This window comes from Rhinolophus ferrumequinum, chromosome 17, assembly GCF_004115265.2.
Source record: "Rhinolophus ferrumequinum isolate MPI-CBG mRhiFer1 chromosome 17, mRhiFer1_v1.p, whole genome shotgun sequence".
Classification (NCBI taxonomy): domain Eukaryota; kingdom Metazoa; phylum Chordata; class Mammalia; order Chiroptera; family Rhinolophidae; genus Rhinolophus; species Rhinolophus ferrumequinum.
Genome location: NC_046300.1, coordinates 64520400 through 64534511, shown reverse-complemented (window position 1 = coordinate 64534511; position 14112 = coordinate 64520400).

Here is a 14112-nt window from a genome sequence, read left to right as displayed (position 1 = left end):
GTAATAAATCTTCAGTTATTACTTGCTATCTGATTCCCTATTTTCCCCCTCAGTTGGATATGAGGGTGTGATTACTTCTATTTCTCAGACGATAGCACAAAGTGAGATGAAGGCTAGCTTTGACTCTGATGAACATATTAAAATGGAGAATTAGTGTAAATCAATAGGTGCTGTCATAGGCTATAGATGGAAGATTCCAAAAACCAACATGCAGGTCATATTTTAGTATAGCACATTAAGGATATAATATCTAATATTTATTGAACCACTTACTATGTGCCAGATACTCTTCTAAGTGCCTTATATGGATTGGCTCATTTAATTAGCTCATAACAGTTCTAGTAGGTGTTTTTATTATCACCATTTTATAGATAAAGAAATAAGGCACAAAGAAGTTAAGCAGGCAGACTGCAACCAGAGCTCAAACTCATCAATTCCTTTTCTTATAGATTATTAGCTAAGACATGATATATCTAGAAGCTACTGAACATTTGATGAAGTTAAAATACCCCCTTCTGTCATTAAAGTATTTATTCTACAAGAACTAATCCAGTGCTTACTAGGTGCCAAGGACACTTATAGGGATTGAAATGTGAAAAACAAGATTCTTGTCTTCAAGAAGCTTATATGTGATATAATTCAATAAAGAAACCAAGACTTTTGGAGAAATAACTGATGTTAGGACTGGGGCAGGGAAAACATAAGATAAGCCTGTAGCATCTTGTATTACCAGAAATTGAGTAAGTGTTCAAAAAACAAGAGTAGGTGGCATGTCAAAGGATACAGGAGCCAACCTGAAAATGTTTTTGATGCTCAAAGATAGAATAATTTGAGTAAGACCTAAAACTCTAAAACTCCTAAAGGTAAGACCTGAAACTGTAAAATTCCTGGAAGAAAACAGGGGGTAAGCTCACCGATATTGGTCTTGGCAGTGATTTTTTTTGGATTTGACACTGAAAGCAAAGTCAACAAGTGGAACAACATCAAACTATAAAAGCTTTTGTACAGCAAAGGAAACCATCAACAAAACGAAAAGACACCTACTGAATGGAAGAAAGTATTTGCAAACCATGTATCCAATAAAATATTAATATCCAAAATATACAAGGAACTCATACAACTCAGTAGCAGAAAAACAAAACAAAAGCAAATAAGCCAATTAACAAATGAGCAAGGAACCTACATAAACATTTTTCTAAAGAAGATACACAAATGGCTAATAAGTTCACAAGAAAGTGCTCAGTATCACTAACCATCAAGAAAATGCAAATCAAAACCACAATGAGATATCAGCTCACACCTGTTAGAATGGCTATCATCAACGAGACAAGAAATAACAAGTGTTGGTGAGAATATAGAGAATAGGGAAAACTTGTGCACTCTTGGTGGGAATGTAAACTGGTGCAGCCACTATGGAGAGTATTATGGAGGTTCCTCAAGAAATTAACAATAGAACTATCATGTGATCCAGCAATTCCACTTCCAGGTATATATCCAAAAGAAATGAAATTATTATTGCGAATAGATATCTGTACTCTCACGTTCATTCACAATACCTAAGGTATGTGAACAATCTAAGTGACTGTTGATAGATGAATGGATAAAGAAAATGTGATAGATGATAGATGACAGACAGATAGATAGATAGATATAGATATACATATATAGATACGTATGAATATTATTCAGCCTTAACAAAGAAGGAGGGTTCTGGTTCAAGATGGCGATGTAGGAAGAGCCTGAACTCACCACCAATCATGAACACACCAAATCTAAGGCTACATATGGAAAAATTTCCCTTGAAAAAAAAAATCCCCAAATTAGCTGAGTGACTCCTACACGTTGGGAAAACATCAAAGCCAGTAGGATAGACTGAGACATAATCTTTCCATTAATCCCATCCCTGGTGTAGAGAACATAATCAGGACAGAACTCAAAACCTGGAGCTTCTTTCTGGGGTGAACCCCACATGAGGTACCCCAAACCTCAGGCCTTGCTGGGGTACTCTGAGGAGAAAGGCTGGTGAGTATGATCTTTGTGTTGTCCTTCTGCCTCGCTCCAGCTCACCAGTGTGTCTTGGAAAGGAGCTTGTACCTGCTTTGAGGTCCCACATAATGTAATCAGTGGGAAAAGAGTTCCTTCAACAGCTACCACCCTGAGGGCACAGCAAGAGGCAACAGTTGGAAGAGCCTAGTCTTTATGTGCAAGAGGCCTATTAGCTTATCTTCAGAGCTGTGGAATGAGGGGCAGACTTCTAATTAAATACACATCTAAGGGCCTACTGTAATCCTTTCCAGAGATCTCAGAGGGTGGGGGCAATCTTTGAGCTTTCTCTCTGCCACACTCCAGAGTATTAGTGTCTCCCAGACAGGAGATTTCACATGTCTGGTGCCCTGATTTTTGTGGTTGCTGCCTGGCACTGGTGGCCAGAAGGGCTTGTGTTTCTGGGTTCTATGGGACTGTAACAAGCGATAGTTCTTGGCGGGCTACCATCACCATGGTACTGCACAGACAATAGAGTGAAATACACTCCCAGTCTTTCTGTGAAAGAGGCCTATTTGCTTGTCCTGGAGCTTTGGCCAGAAGAGCAGTCTTCTGTTTTAACATGCATTTAAAATACATATTTAGGGGTTTATTGAGGTTTTCTTCGGGATGGAGGCTGGTGGTCATCATCTTTGTATTCTCCTTCTGCTTTGCTTCAGCTCGTTGGTATCTCATGGCAAGGAGCTTGTACTCTCTCCCTTGGTGTACCAGTTCTTACGGCAGCTGCTCAAGGGTCACCTCTATGTTGCCTGGCTCCAGTGGCTAGTGGGGCTTATGCTCATGGGACCGACAGAAGTGTAACCAATGGAGAAAGAGTACTTAGCCAGCTACCACCCCCAGGGTACAAGAAGCAACAGACTGAGGTGCCCAGTCTTTCTGTGAAGGAGGCCTTCTAGCTTACATTCATAGCTGCTTACATCCATAGTTCTGAGGGGCAGGCTTCTAATTAAACACACAGGTAAGGGGCCACTGTAATCCTCTCCAGAGTCCTTGAAGGGTGGACACTATTTTTGCACTCTCCCTCCACCACACTCCAGAGCACCAGTATCTCCTGGAAAGAAGTTTGTACACATATCTGGTGTCCTGTTTTTTGTGGCTGCCACCCAGGGGATGCCACATGAATACTTTAAAAGCTGCTGCCTGAGGGTCTGACTTCCAATCAAGTTAATCTAAGTGTGAACTGAGATACTCCCCTGTGGAACTTTGACAGGTTTTGGAATACCCTCCACTACTGAGAGTCACTAAAAATAAATGGGTTTCTTGGACAATCACAAAGATTTGAGAGACAATGAAGAGGGAGGGCAGGGTTGAATGATAAGATTCATGTCCTACCCAAGTCATCTCCTTCAAAATTAATGGAGTTGGCTATTTTATCTAATGCATAAAAATCAACACAGAATTTTTAGGAAAATAAAGAAACATAGAAATATGTTCCAAACAAAGGAATTAGATAAAACCTCAGAAAAAGTCCTTAATGAAATGGAGATAAAGGGTTGAAAACAATGGCTATAAACATACTTACTGAACAAAGGAGAAGCATGGATTTCAATAGTGAGGGTATCGACAAAGAGAGAAAAACAGAAGAAAATACCATATAGAAGTCACAGAGCTGAAGCATACAACTAAACTAAAAACTACACTGGAGGGGTTCAACAGCAGACTAGAGGAAGCAGAGGAAAGGAACAGTAACCTCAAAGACAGGGCAGAGGAAATCACCAATTAGAGTAACAAAAATAAAAAAGAAGTTTTAAAAAAGTGAAAGTAGCATAAGGGTCTTATGGAACAACATCAGGAGATCAACATTCGTGTTATAGAGGTCTCAGAAGGAGAAGAGAGAGAGAAAGTGACAGAAAATTTATTGGAAGAAATAATGGTTTAAAACTTCTATAACCTAGAGAAGAAAACAGATATCTAGACCCACAAATCCCAGAGAGTCCCAAACAAGATGAACCCAAAGAGGCCCACACCAAGACACATTATAATTAAAATGTTAAAAGGATTGAATCTTAAAAGCACCAATAGAAAAATAACTTGTTATGTACAAGGGAAATACCATAAGACGATCAGCAGGTTTTTCAGCTGAAACTTTGTAGATTGTAAGGGAGTGGCTCCATATATTCAAAGCATTGTAAGAAGAAATACTTCCACTCAAGCATACTCTGTCCAGCAAAGCTGTCATTCAGATTTAAAGAGGGAAAAAGTTGTCTAGACAAGACAAAAGCAGAAAAATAGCTATAACTACATTAGTTAAGGAATACACAAGATACAAAGATGTAAAATATGACATCAAAAATATAAAATGTGTGTGTGGGGGGTGAAATTATACAGCTTTAGAATGTGTTCAGACTTAAGCTGTGATAAACTTAAAATAGACTGTTATATATGTAAGTTGCTATATATAAGCCTTATGGTAACTACAAAGCCAAAAATGTATAGTAGATACAGAAAATAGAAAAAGAAAGGACTCAAAGCATTCCACTAAAGAAAGTCATCACAAACCACATAAGAAAAAAGCAAGTGAAAAAGAAAGGGACAGGAACTACAAAGTAGCTAGAAAACAATTAACAAAATGGCAATAAGTATATACTTATCAATAAACTAAATTCTCTAATCAAAAGACATAGAGTAGCTGGGTGGATTAAAAAAAATATCTATATGCTGCCTATAACAGACTCACTTCAAATGTAAGGACAGAGACTGAAAGTAAAGGGGTGGAAAAAATATTCCATGCAAATGGAAACCAAAATAAAGCTGGGGTTGATATACTATCAGAAAAAACAGACTTTAAAACAAGGACTATAATAAGAGAGAAAGAAGGACATTTCATAATGACAAAGGGGTCAATCAAACAAGAGGATGTAACATTTGTAAATGTCTATGCACCCAACATAGGAGCACCTGAATATATAGAGCAAGTATTAACAGACCAAAAAGGAGAAATTGATAGCAATACAAAATAGTAGGAGACTTTAATACCCCACTTTCATCAGTGGAAGATCATTCAGACAGAAACCCAATAAGGAAGCATCAATCTTAAATAACATGTTAGATCACATGAACTTAACAGATATATACAGAATATTCCATCCGAAAGTAACAGAACGTACATTCTTCTCAAGCGCACATGGAACGTTTTCCAGGATAGAGCATATGTTAGGCCACAAAACAAGTCTTAATACATTTAAGAAAATTAAAATCATATCAAGCATCTTTTCTGACTACAATGGACTGAAACTAGAAATCAATTACAAGAAGAAAACTGAAAAAGTCAGAAATATGTAATGATTAAACAACATGCTACTGAACAACCAATGGGTCAAAAACAAATTAAAAGAAAAATAATAAAAAAAATACCTTGATCAAATGAAAATGGCCATATAGTTGACCCTTGTTCAATGTAGTGATTAGGGGTGCAGACTACTTGTAATGTTGAAAATTTATGTATAATTTAAGTCTGCCCTTCACATATGCAGATTGCAAACTGCAGATTAAAAATATAGATGACCTTTGAACAACTCCGGTTTGAACTGTGTGGATTCACTTATACACATGTGGGGAATTGATTCCAGGAAACCCCACAGATACTAAAATCTGAGGATGCTAAATTCTCTTCTATTAAATGGAATAGAACAAAGCATATAGCTGGCCCTCTGCATCCAACAGGGCATAAACTTTCAGTTATAAGATTAATAAGTTCTGAGGATCTAATGTATAACATGGTGACTTTCGTTAATTCTATTGTATAATTGCAATGTTCACACACACACACACACACACACACACACAAAACTAAATACGTGAGGTGATAAAGTGTTAATTCATTTGATAGGGGGAATCCTTTCACAATGTACAGTCCTGTCAAATTATCACATAAAGTATCTTACAATTTTATTTGTCAGTTATATCTCAATAAATCTGGGGAACAAGAAAAATTTGAGCAAAAAATAAATAGTATTAGATTGTAACCCAGAGTGTAAAATCAATATGCATGAGCCCATAGAAATATAAATAAATTTTTGAATAAACAAACAAATGGGAGAAAAAGCAAATATTTCTTATAGAAGAAATATAACCACTATCCTGATTTCTAACAGCATAGACTAATTTTGCCTTTTTTTTTCCACCTTCTAGAAACAAGTAAATGTACCACCTTTGAATGTTTTTAAGCTGGACTGTTACCTATTGGATGCAAAAGAGACTCAAGTGAAATACAAGAGATGGAAGTAGAGGGCTCTGATTTTTTATCATCTAAGTAGATTTTAATGTGTTTTCTTTTTCCTCTTAAAAGGCCATAAACTTCTGAGTTTTGAATTTAACTGATATCCAATAAATCACTTCAGATTTTCCTCTTGTTCATAATAACTAGAAAAAGAAGAACAAATGAAACCCAAAGTTAGCAGAAGGAAGGAAATAAAAAAAAAAATCAGAGCAGAACTAAATGGAATAGGGAACAAAAACACAATAGAAAAAATTAATGCAACAAACAGCTTGTTCTTTGAAAAGATTAATAAAATTGTCAAACCCTTGGCTAGGCTCACTAAGATAAAAAGAGAAAATACACATATAAACAAAATCAGAAACGAAAGAGAAGTTACCACAGATGCTACAGAAATCTGATATTTCTTATCTATCAGATTTGTAAAATTGCAAGCTGAAAAATGCATTAGTTGTTTATGATTTAACAATTTTCATATTCATTTCAAAGGCTCTGCATGATTCAAAGTCCTCTAAGTAACCAGGTTTGCACAAATAACAGATATCATTGTAGTACAAAAATATTGGTAATAATTACTTGTCAGATTTGACTCCACTCAGTCATCCCTTTCTACTTAGCACTAACTGCTCCTTACGTCTTTGTGGTCACTCTCATGGATGTTTAAACATCCAGCAGAACAATTTATATTTGTCAAAAAGTGAAATTGTATATCTTGGAAAAGGAGCCGAATTTCATGAAATTGATGAAAGTGATGTTCAAAAACTGCATTTTGGAGAGTATGAGAACTGCTTTTGAATCATATAAAACCATTGATAAAGAGAATCTGGCAGAACTAGGCCAGTTAATAAGGAAAGAGAAAATCAATATGAAGGAGCATTTCAGAACAGAAAGATGTGAATAGCAAAGAATCATGAGAGGATGCTTGAAAGTTTGATGAACCTCTGAAATATATTTGCAAAATATTTATGACTATGATATGAAAGTTAGCTGTGAAGTTAAGAGTGTAGTTTGGTGCTATCATAAAATAGTGCCCCCCAAATGTACATACTGTTATAATTATAAATTATGCTTAGTTAAATATAAAAGTCTAAGCTAATGTTGCCCACAGGGGTGCTTACATTTCATAGGTGTTTGGTCATTGTGACACCATGGACCCGAGCACTTGTGGTTGGGATCCACGCACTACAGTACAGCCTTTGACTGCACGGATCATGAAAAGCTATGGGTTGCTCTGAAATAAGTGGATGTGCCTCAGCACATGATTGTCCAATGCGTAACTTGTAGTGTGGAAAGGAAGCCACTTTCAGGAGAGAACATGGAGAACAGAATGGTTTTCTAGATGTAAAGGTCTCAGACAGGGATGCCTTTTAACTCCCTATTTGTTTAATCTGTATGAAGAACATATACGAGAAACTGGGGTAGGTTCAGAGGAAGGAGGAATGAAAATTGGTGGAAGAAATATCAATATCTTAAGATATTCAGTTGACACCATCTCACTGGCAGAAAGTATAATTGCAATGATTTAATATGACTACTGATGAGAGTGAAAGAAGAAAGTGACAAAACAGGACTGCATTTAAACATCAGGAAGACAAAAATCATGACTACAGAAGCAATACACAACTTTAACATGGACAAGAAGACATCGAAAGTGTTAAAGATTTTGCTTACCTTGGTTTAGTCTTCAATTCAAATGGAGACTGCAGCCAAGAAATGACGAGGAGGCTGAGAGTGGGAAGGGCAACAATTAGGCAAAATCACCAAGGGTAAAGATGTGTCATTAGAGAACAAGGCTAAGATTATCCACACTGTTATATTCCTAATTTCTACTATGTATGGATATGAAAATTGGACAGTGAAGAGGCTGGTAGGCAAAAAATTGATTCATTTGAAATATGGTTGGAAGAGAGTCCTGGACCACCAGAAGATGAAGATGGAGGTCCTATAGCAAATTAAACCTAAAGCATCATTGGTGGGGAAAATGATAAAACTACAGCTGTCCTACTTGGGGCACATCCTGAGAAGGCAGTGTTCTTTGGAGAAGACAATAATGCTGGGAAAACAGAAGGCAGCAGGAAAAGGGGAAGACTAAATGTGAGATGGATTGACTCCATAAAAGAAGCCATAGGCTGAGTCTGCAGGAGCTGAGCAGGGCTGTTGAGGACAGGACAATGTGGACATCACTCATTCATAGGGTCACCAGGAGCCAGAGCCAACTCAACTGCATGTAACACACACGAGGTTATATTAATAACCGATTTTTTTCAAGATAAAGTCCCAAATTAACCCTTCCCTTTCCCTACTACTTACTATCACATTTGATTTATTTACACTATGTATTATACTCAAATTATGAGAAACTCTTCTTTAGATATAGTGATGGTGTTCTGGAAGCTGCAACTGGAAAATGAGGGTCTCCATAGACATGAAATTCTGACTTAGCAGACAGGGAAGGAGAATTTCCAGATTTTGAAAAAGTACTAAGTAATTGCAAATCAAGACTGAAAAGCTGGGATGGGAAGGGAGGGTATTGGTCATGCTAGCATTTCTAAGAGAAGAGGATTCTTGCTTTAGAATGGCTGCGGCACCACCTCTACTTTGAAATAGGCATCTAACTTGGCCGAAGAAGGAAACTCCTATCTCAGATAGGGTTTGTATTGGAAAATGCTGGGACAATGGGGTTCACTTTACAAGATTATACTTTTCTAGTCAGCCTTGTTGCACATTACCAATTCAGAAAAAAAATTAGTGCTGCATTTCTAAAAGTTGTAGGCTTTTTCTTTTTCTTGTGGCAATTCACTTGCCAAAGTGATGTTAAATGCTGCAAAAGAATCAGACACAAAGGACCCCTTAACCCATTTCGAAAATATTTCTGGGGAGTGCCTCTGACTTACCCAGAAATCTCTACAGCAGCATTTCTTAAAATCTGCTCTTTGAAATGTTTGTCCATCCAGACACGCCATGAGAAAAGGATTCTCTGGTCAGATGCGTTTGGGAAACAACGTCAGTCCCGTGGCCCGTGTGAGACTCCGTGCATATGTGTCAGTATCACGGAGGCTCTGTACCCAAGTCCCACAAGACATAAAACAGTGGTCATGGTTCAACTAGCACATCTGGAACTTGTTTACTAAACTCCCTTTCTATGCAGGATGACCATTAACATCCTATGACATGGATGATCTGAAACCAGACCTTGGGAAGCAACTGAAAGTCAAGGTGGATGCCTTCATTCGGAGCATTTACAGTCTATAAGCCCCATGTCTTCATGGCAGGCAGCTCTGGGAACTCGCAGCCAGACACCCTGGGCTTATTCTGCTGCCCTAAAGGAATAATCAGTGACATTCTAGGTGACATTGTGGGCTGCATTAGGCCTCTCCTATGCTGGTGGTAGCAGCAGAACTGAATAGCATCACAAGACAGCTGTTTTGTAGCTAGCTATTATCTCCTTAGAATAAAGAATGCCTTTGGTTGAGTGGAATGTCAGCGAACCTTTAATCATTTTTTCAGTTTAATTTCTCCTAGCCTGTTGGCTCTGGGTATTCTTCTGTTCCATAAACTACTATATTTGAATTTTCTGCCTCCTTCCCTCTGTCATATCAGGCCTCACAGGAGCTCTCCATCCTGCTGCTCAAGGGCTGATGGGCTGTCTTGAATTCACTGCATATTCATGAGGCAAAGTTTTCCCCATCTCCACTCAGGTGGACAGTCGCTCTCACCTTCCTAACATGAGTGGTAATTAGCAAGGAGGTTGGCGATTGGAGGTCAGTCATGCAGTGAAGGGTCTTTATGCTTCTGTGGGGAACAAAAGTCTCTCAGATTGGGTAGGACTCAGGGAGGAGGAGGAGAGAGAGGAAGGATATGAAGCAGAAACAGTGTCAGACGAGGTGAGAGGCTCTAAAATGAAAATAGCCTCCTTTGTCTTGGTCAGAAAGGTCGTGGACACTCAGCAGAAAATTAAATCAATAAAAACAAATCTAAAAGAAGTCCAGACCATCCAGTGGCAACCACTGCAAATATTTAGTGAATAATATTCCAGATAAGTTGTGTATCATACCACACCCTTAGTACACAGTATACTTATGTTCCTGGTTTAATCCAGTCTAGGAATGCGCTGCCACACAGGATGGGGCGCTGGTGACAAACATTTCTCCCCCACGCTGTCTTTCCTCCCTGTACCTGAACAAACACTACCAATGGATTGATTGGACTTGTCATCCTAACTATATATGTTATTTATAGTTGATGTTTTTTTACTTGTGTATTTGATGTAGATTCACTTCTTTCATTTATGCATGTATGCATCAATTTGAACAATTTGAATGAGTGCTCGCTACAGACTAGGCTAAATGATGGGAATATAGCATAAGGATCTACGGTTCTTATCCTCATGGTACTTATCATCTAATAGGGAGAATACAAGCATTATTCAATCAATCGTATTGTAAATGATATTTTAAAATGTGATGAGCGCAACAGAGAAAGACAAGGAACTGTGAGTGTTTGTGGACGGGAGTTTAATCCAGTCCTAAATAGCAGGCTTCATTTTATATCATATAGAAAAGATCGATTTTATCTTCTTATAAGGCTATATTGTATGTTATTCTATGGATAGATCATAACCAATGAATTCCCTCCTGTTTTGCATTTTCTTCAGTGTTATAAACAATGCTGTGATGAAATCCTTGTATTCTTCTAGTTTACTGGGTATACCAGGCTACTTCCTAGCTTCAAAACTTTGCCCATGCTAGTTTTCTACCCCCACCATCTGCATCTAGCCACTTTCTTCAACATGCACACTAAGTGCCACCTTGCCCGCCATTACCAGCCCACATGATGCTCTTTCTGGGAGTACCTGACACCTTTTTGCTGAATGACTTCTCTGGGTGTGTCATTATGTGCCTTTGTTTATATCTTTCATGTGTATACCTTGATCCAGTCACACTAGCTTCTGTGGGTGGTGGGGACCATATCTCAAAAGGCTTTTGATTTCCATTTCTCTTATATGTATATAATGATGACAGCAACAATAATAGCTATTCTATAGAAGATGCAATGATGAGTGAGAGTGCTTTCTTTATATTATCCCATAGGTCCTCCCTATGAGGTAGTGCTATGGTCCTCAATTTACAGATCATAATATAGTGGCTGTAATAATATATATTATTGTTACGTATATTAATATGCAATAGATTATATACCTATTACTATATTAGTATATAATTTATATATTAATAGTTAATAAATGTATGGTATTTATAATGATAATGTAATATGAAATTATATTCCTAGCCCAAGGTTACATGACCAGCCATTCCTTAAGTCAAACAAATCTGGGTTCAAATCCCAGTTCTGCCACTTAACAAGTTGTTGCTGTTGGTTCTCTAAATTCTCCAGGCCTCAGTTTCTTCATCTATAAAATGAGGTTTGTAATGATGCTTACTTAATACGGTTATAGTGAGAATTAAATAAGACAGCACATGCAAAGTGGAGCCACATGATAAGCCTGTAAAAATAACTAGAATTGAACCCTGTGTGCTTGGCAAAGAGAGAGAGATAATTTAATAGTGCAGCCTGTCCTGCTCTCTTCTCCAGACACGGAGGGCCTGCCCCCGAGTGAACAGAAAGCGAGAGAAAAAGCCCAGTTGCCCTCATCAGATTCTGTTCCCAGGCGTCTCTCATGCTTGAGCCTGCTGCCAAAGTAAGTGTGATTCTGATGTTAAAAAGTTCATATTCTCCATACACCAAGTTCCTAAAATATTCAATTACTTCATCATCACTCAAGCAAAATAAAAGAAAAAGAAAAAAAAATAAGAAAATAAAAAAAAGCTAGTGATCTGTTTCAACACAGAAAAACTGGCCGTTCCAGCATATTGAAAGAGGAAAAATGGCAGTCCCCACAAGGGGCCTTCTTAAGTATGTGCAAGGCTAAGGTTGACCCTACTCGATTTTTGCCTTACAAGTCCTCTTCAGGACCAAATGCTCATATGAGGTCTTCCTCTGCTCAAGGTTAAATGGTAGAGCTGGGATGCCAACCATGCAATGTGCTGAGATCAAATCAAATGTTTATAGATTTCTTAGAAAGAAATTCAAACTGGGAGTGAGGGGAGAGGAGGAGACATTCCAGCATTAGCATGGTCTGCTTCTTGCACAAAAACTTATTTATTGAAACTGGTGAAGATTCAGGTCTATTTTACATTCAGAATAAAATCTCACCTCCACAGCCAGTCATTTCTGGTCCTGGATAATATGGCCTCATCCTACCCTATAGCTTTCCCCTTGGAAATCTGGAATATTTAGATCCTCCATGTGAGCAGGACTGATGAACTCACTGGCCCACTCTCTCCCTCAACTTCTTCATGTCTTAGCATTTGTTCACATTTTTCCTAACACTACAATGCAGTTTCTTTCCTCCTTACCAAGCTCAATCCTACCCATGCTGTGGAATCCAGTTCAGATTGAGCCTTGTGTACGAACTTTTCCTAGAGTTGCAGGAACTCCCTGTCGCCTTCATTTAGCACTAATATTCCAAACTGGGTCAGAATCATTGACTTTTTCCATCAATTGCTTCCTCAGCGACCAGGACCACATTATTGATAGATTGATGGGAGATAAATTCATTTTTTCTATTTATCTCTCTCTCTCTCTATCTCTCTCTCTATCTCTTTATCTATCTGTCTATCTATCTATCTATCTATCTATCTATCTATCTATCTATCTATCTATCTATCATCTATCTATCTATAATCTATCTATCTATCTAATCTATCATCTATCTTTCTATCTATCCTTGTTGATAAAAGGCTGTAAGCCTGAGACCACATCTTATCATTTCTCTATCCCTGAATTTGCCACTTCTAGGCACATATTACAAGTTGCACAAGAGAAGCAGGAGGGATATCTAAGCCATGGAGGTTTCTCCTAGAGGAGTGAGGGGTACCAGCTCCACACAGGACTCTTCAGCCCAGAGTACTGGTGCTGGAAAGAAGAGCTCCTACAACATCTGGCTGTGAAAAACAGTGGAGATTCTGACCATCTGGGTGGAATGGAAGGCTATGGGAACCCCAGATGTCCTCTTAAAGGGCACACACAGACTCACTCTCTAGTATGCACTCACCCTGTGCTCCAGCAGAGGGACAGTGCCTCAGAGGGCTTCGGAGGCATAAAGGAGCAGAATGAAGTGTGTGCCTTCAAGGCGAGGGCTGGAGGACACTCACCATTTTCTGGAGCAGCTGGCAGGCAGGCACCATCTTTCCTGTGTTGGGCCCATCCCCAATGCACATGGCCAAATCTGAATCTGATTCGTCTGGTGAGGTCCACTGCTCTCCCCTGCTGATTCATTGGGGCCCCACCCCACCCAGCTCCCCCAATGCCAGAGGCAGTTCCTCAATGAGCAGCCAGCCTCACCTGTATTAAACTCTTTCTTTGGAAAACTATCAAGTTCATCAGCCCCAGGCAGTTGGCGACTGGCCTCAGTGTGCTCTGACACTTCTGCTGAGTAGCTCCAGGCTCAGCACTGGCGCCAAATAGGAATCTACATTAACCTAGTGACCACAACTCTTCCCTGTCTAGTGATTCCCTGAGACCTTGCCTTGCCACACCCAACTTGCATACCACATGAGGCTTTATCAGTGGCTGGACCTTAAGGGAGTTGATAAGTGTTAGCAGGCCTCAGGGTGTCCTAGTGTTTTGAGGAACTACCCCAGACATGGTACTGGTGGCAGATGCTTTCAGTTTGTAGTGTGGCCTCTCCCACATGCTTCCAGGTGTAGCACAGATAACGAACAACTGTGGATTGCTTTGTAGCTCCTACCAGGTAGATTCCAGCCAGTCACAGGCAGTGGGTGACCTGGGAC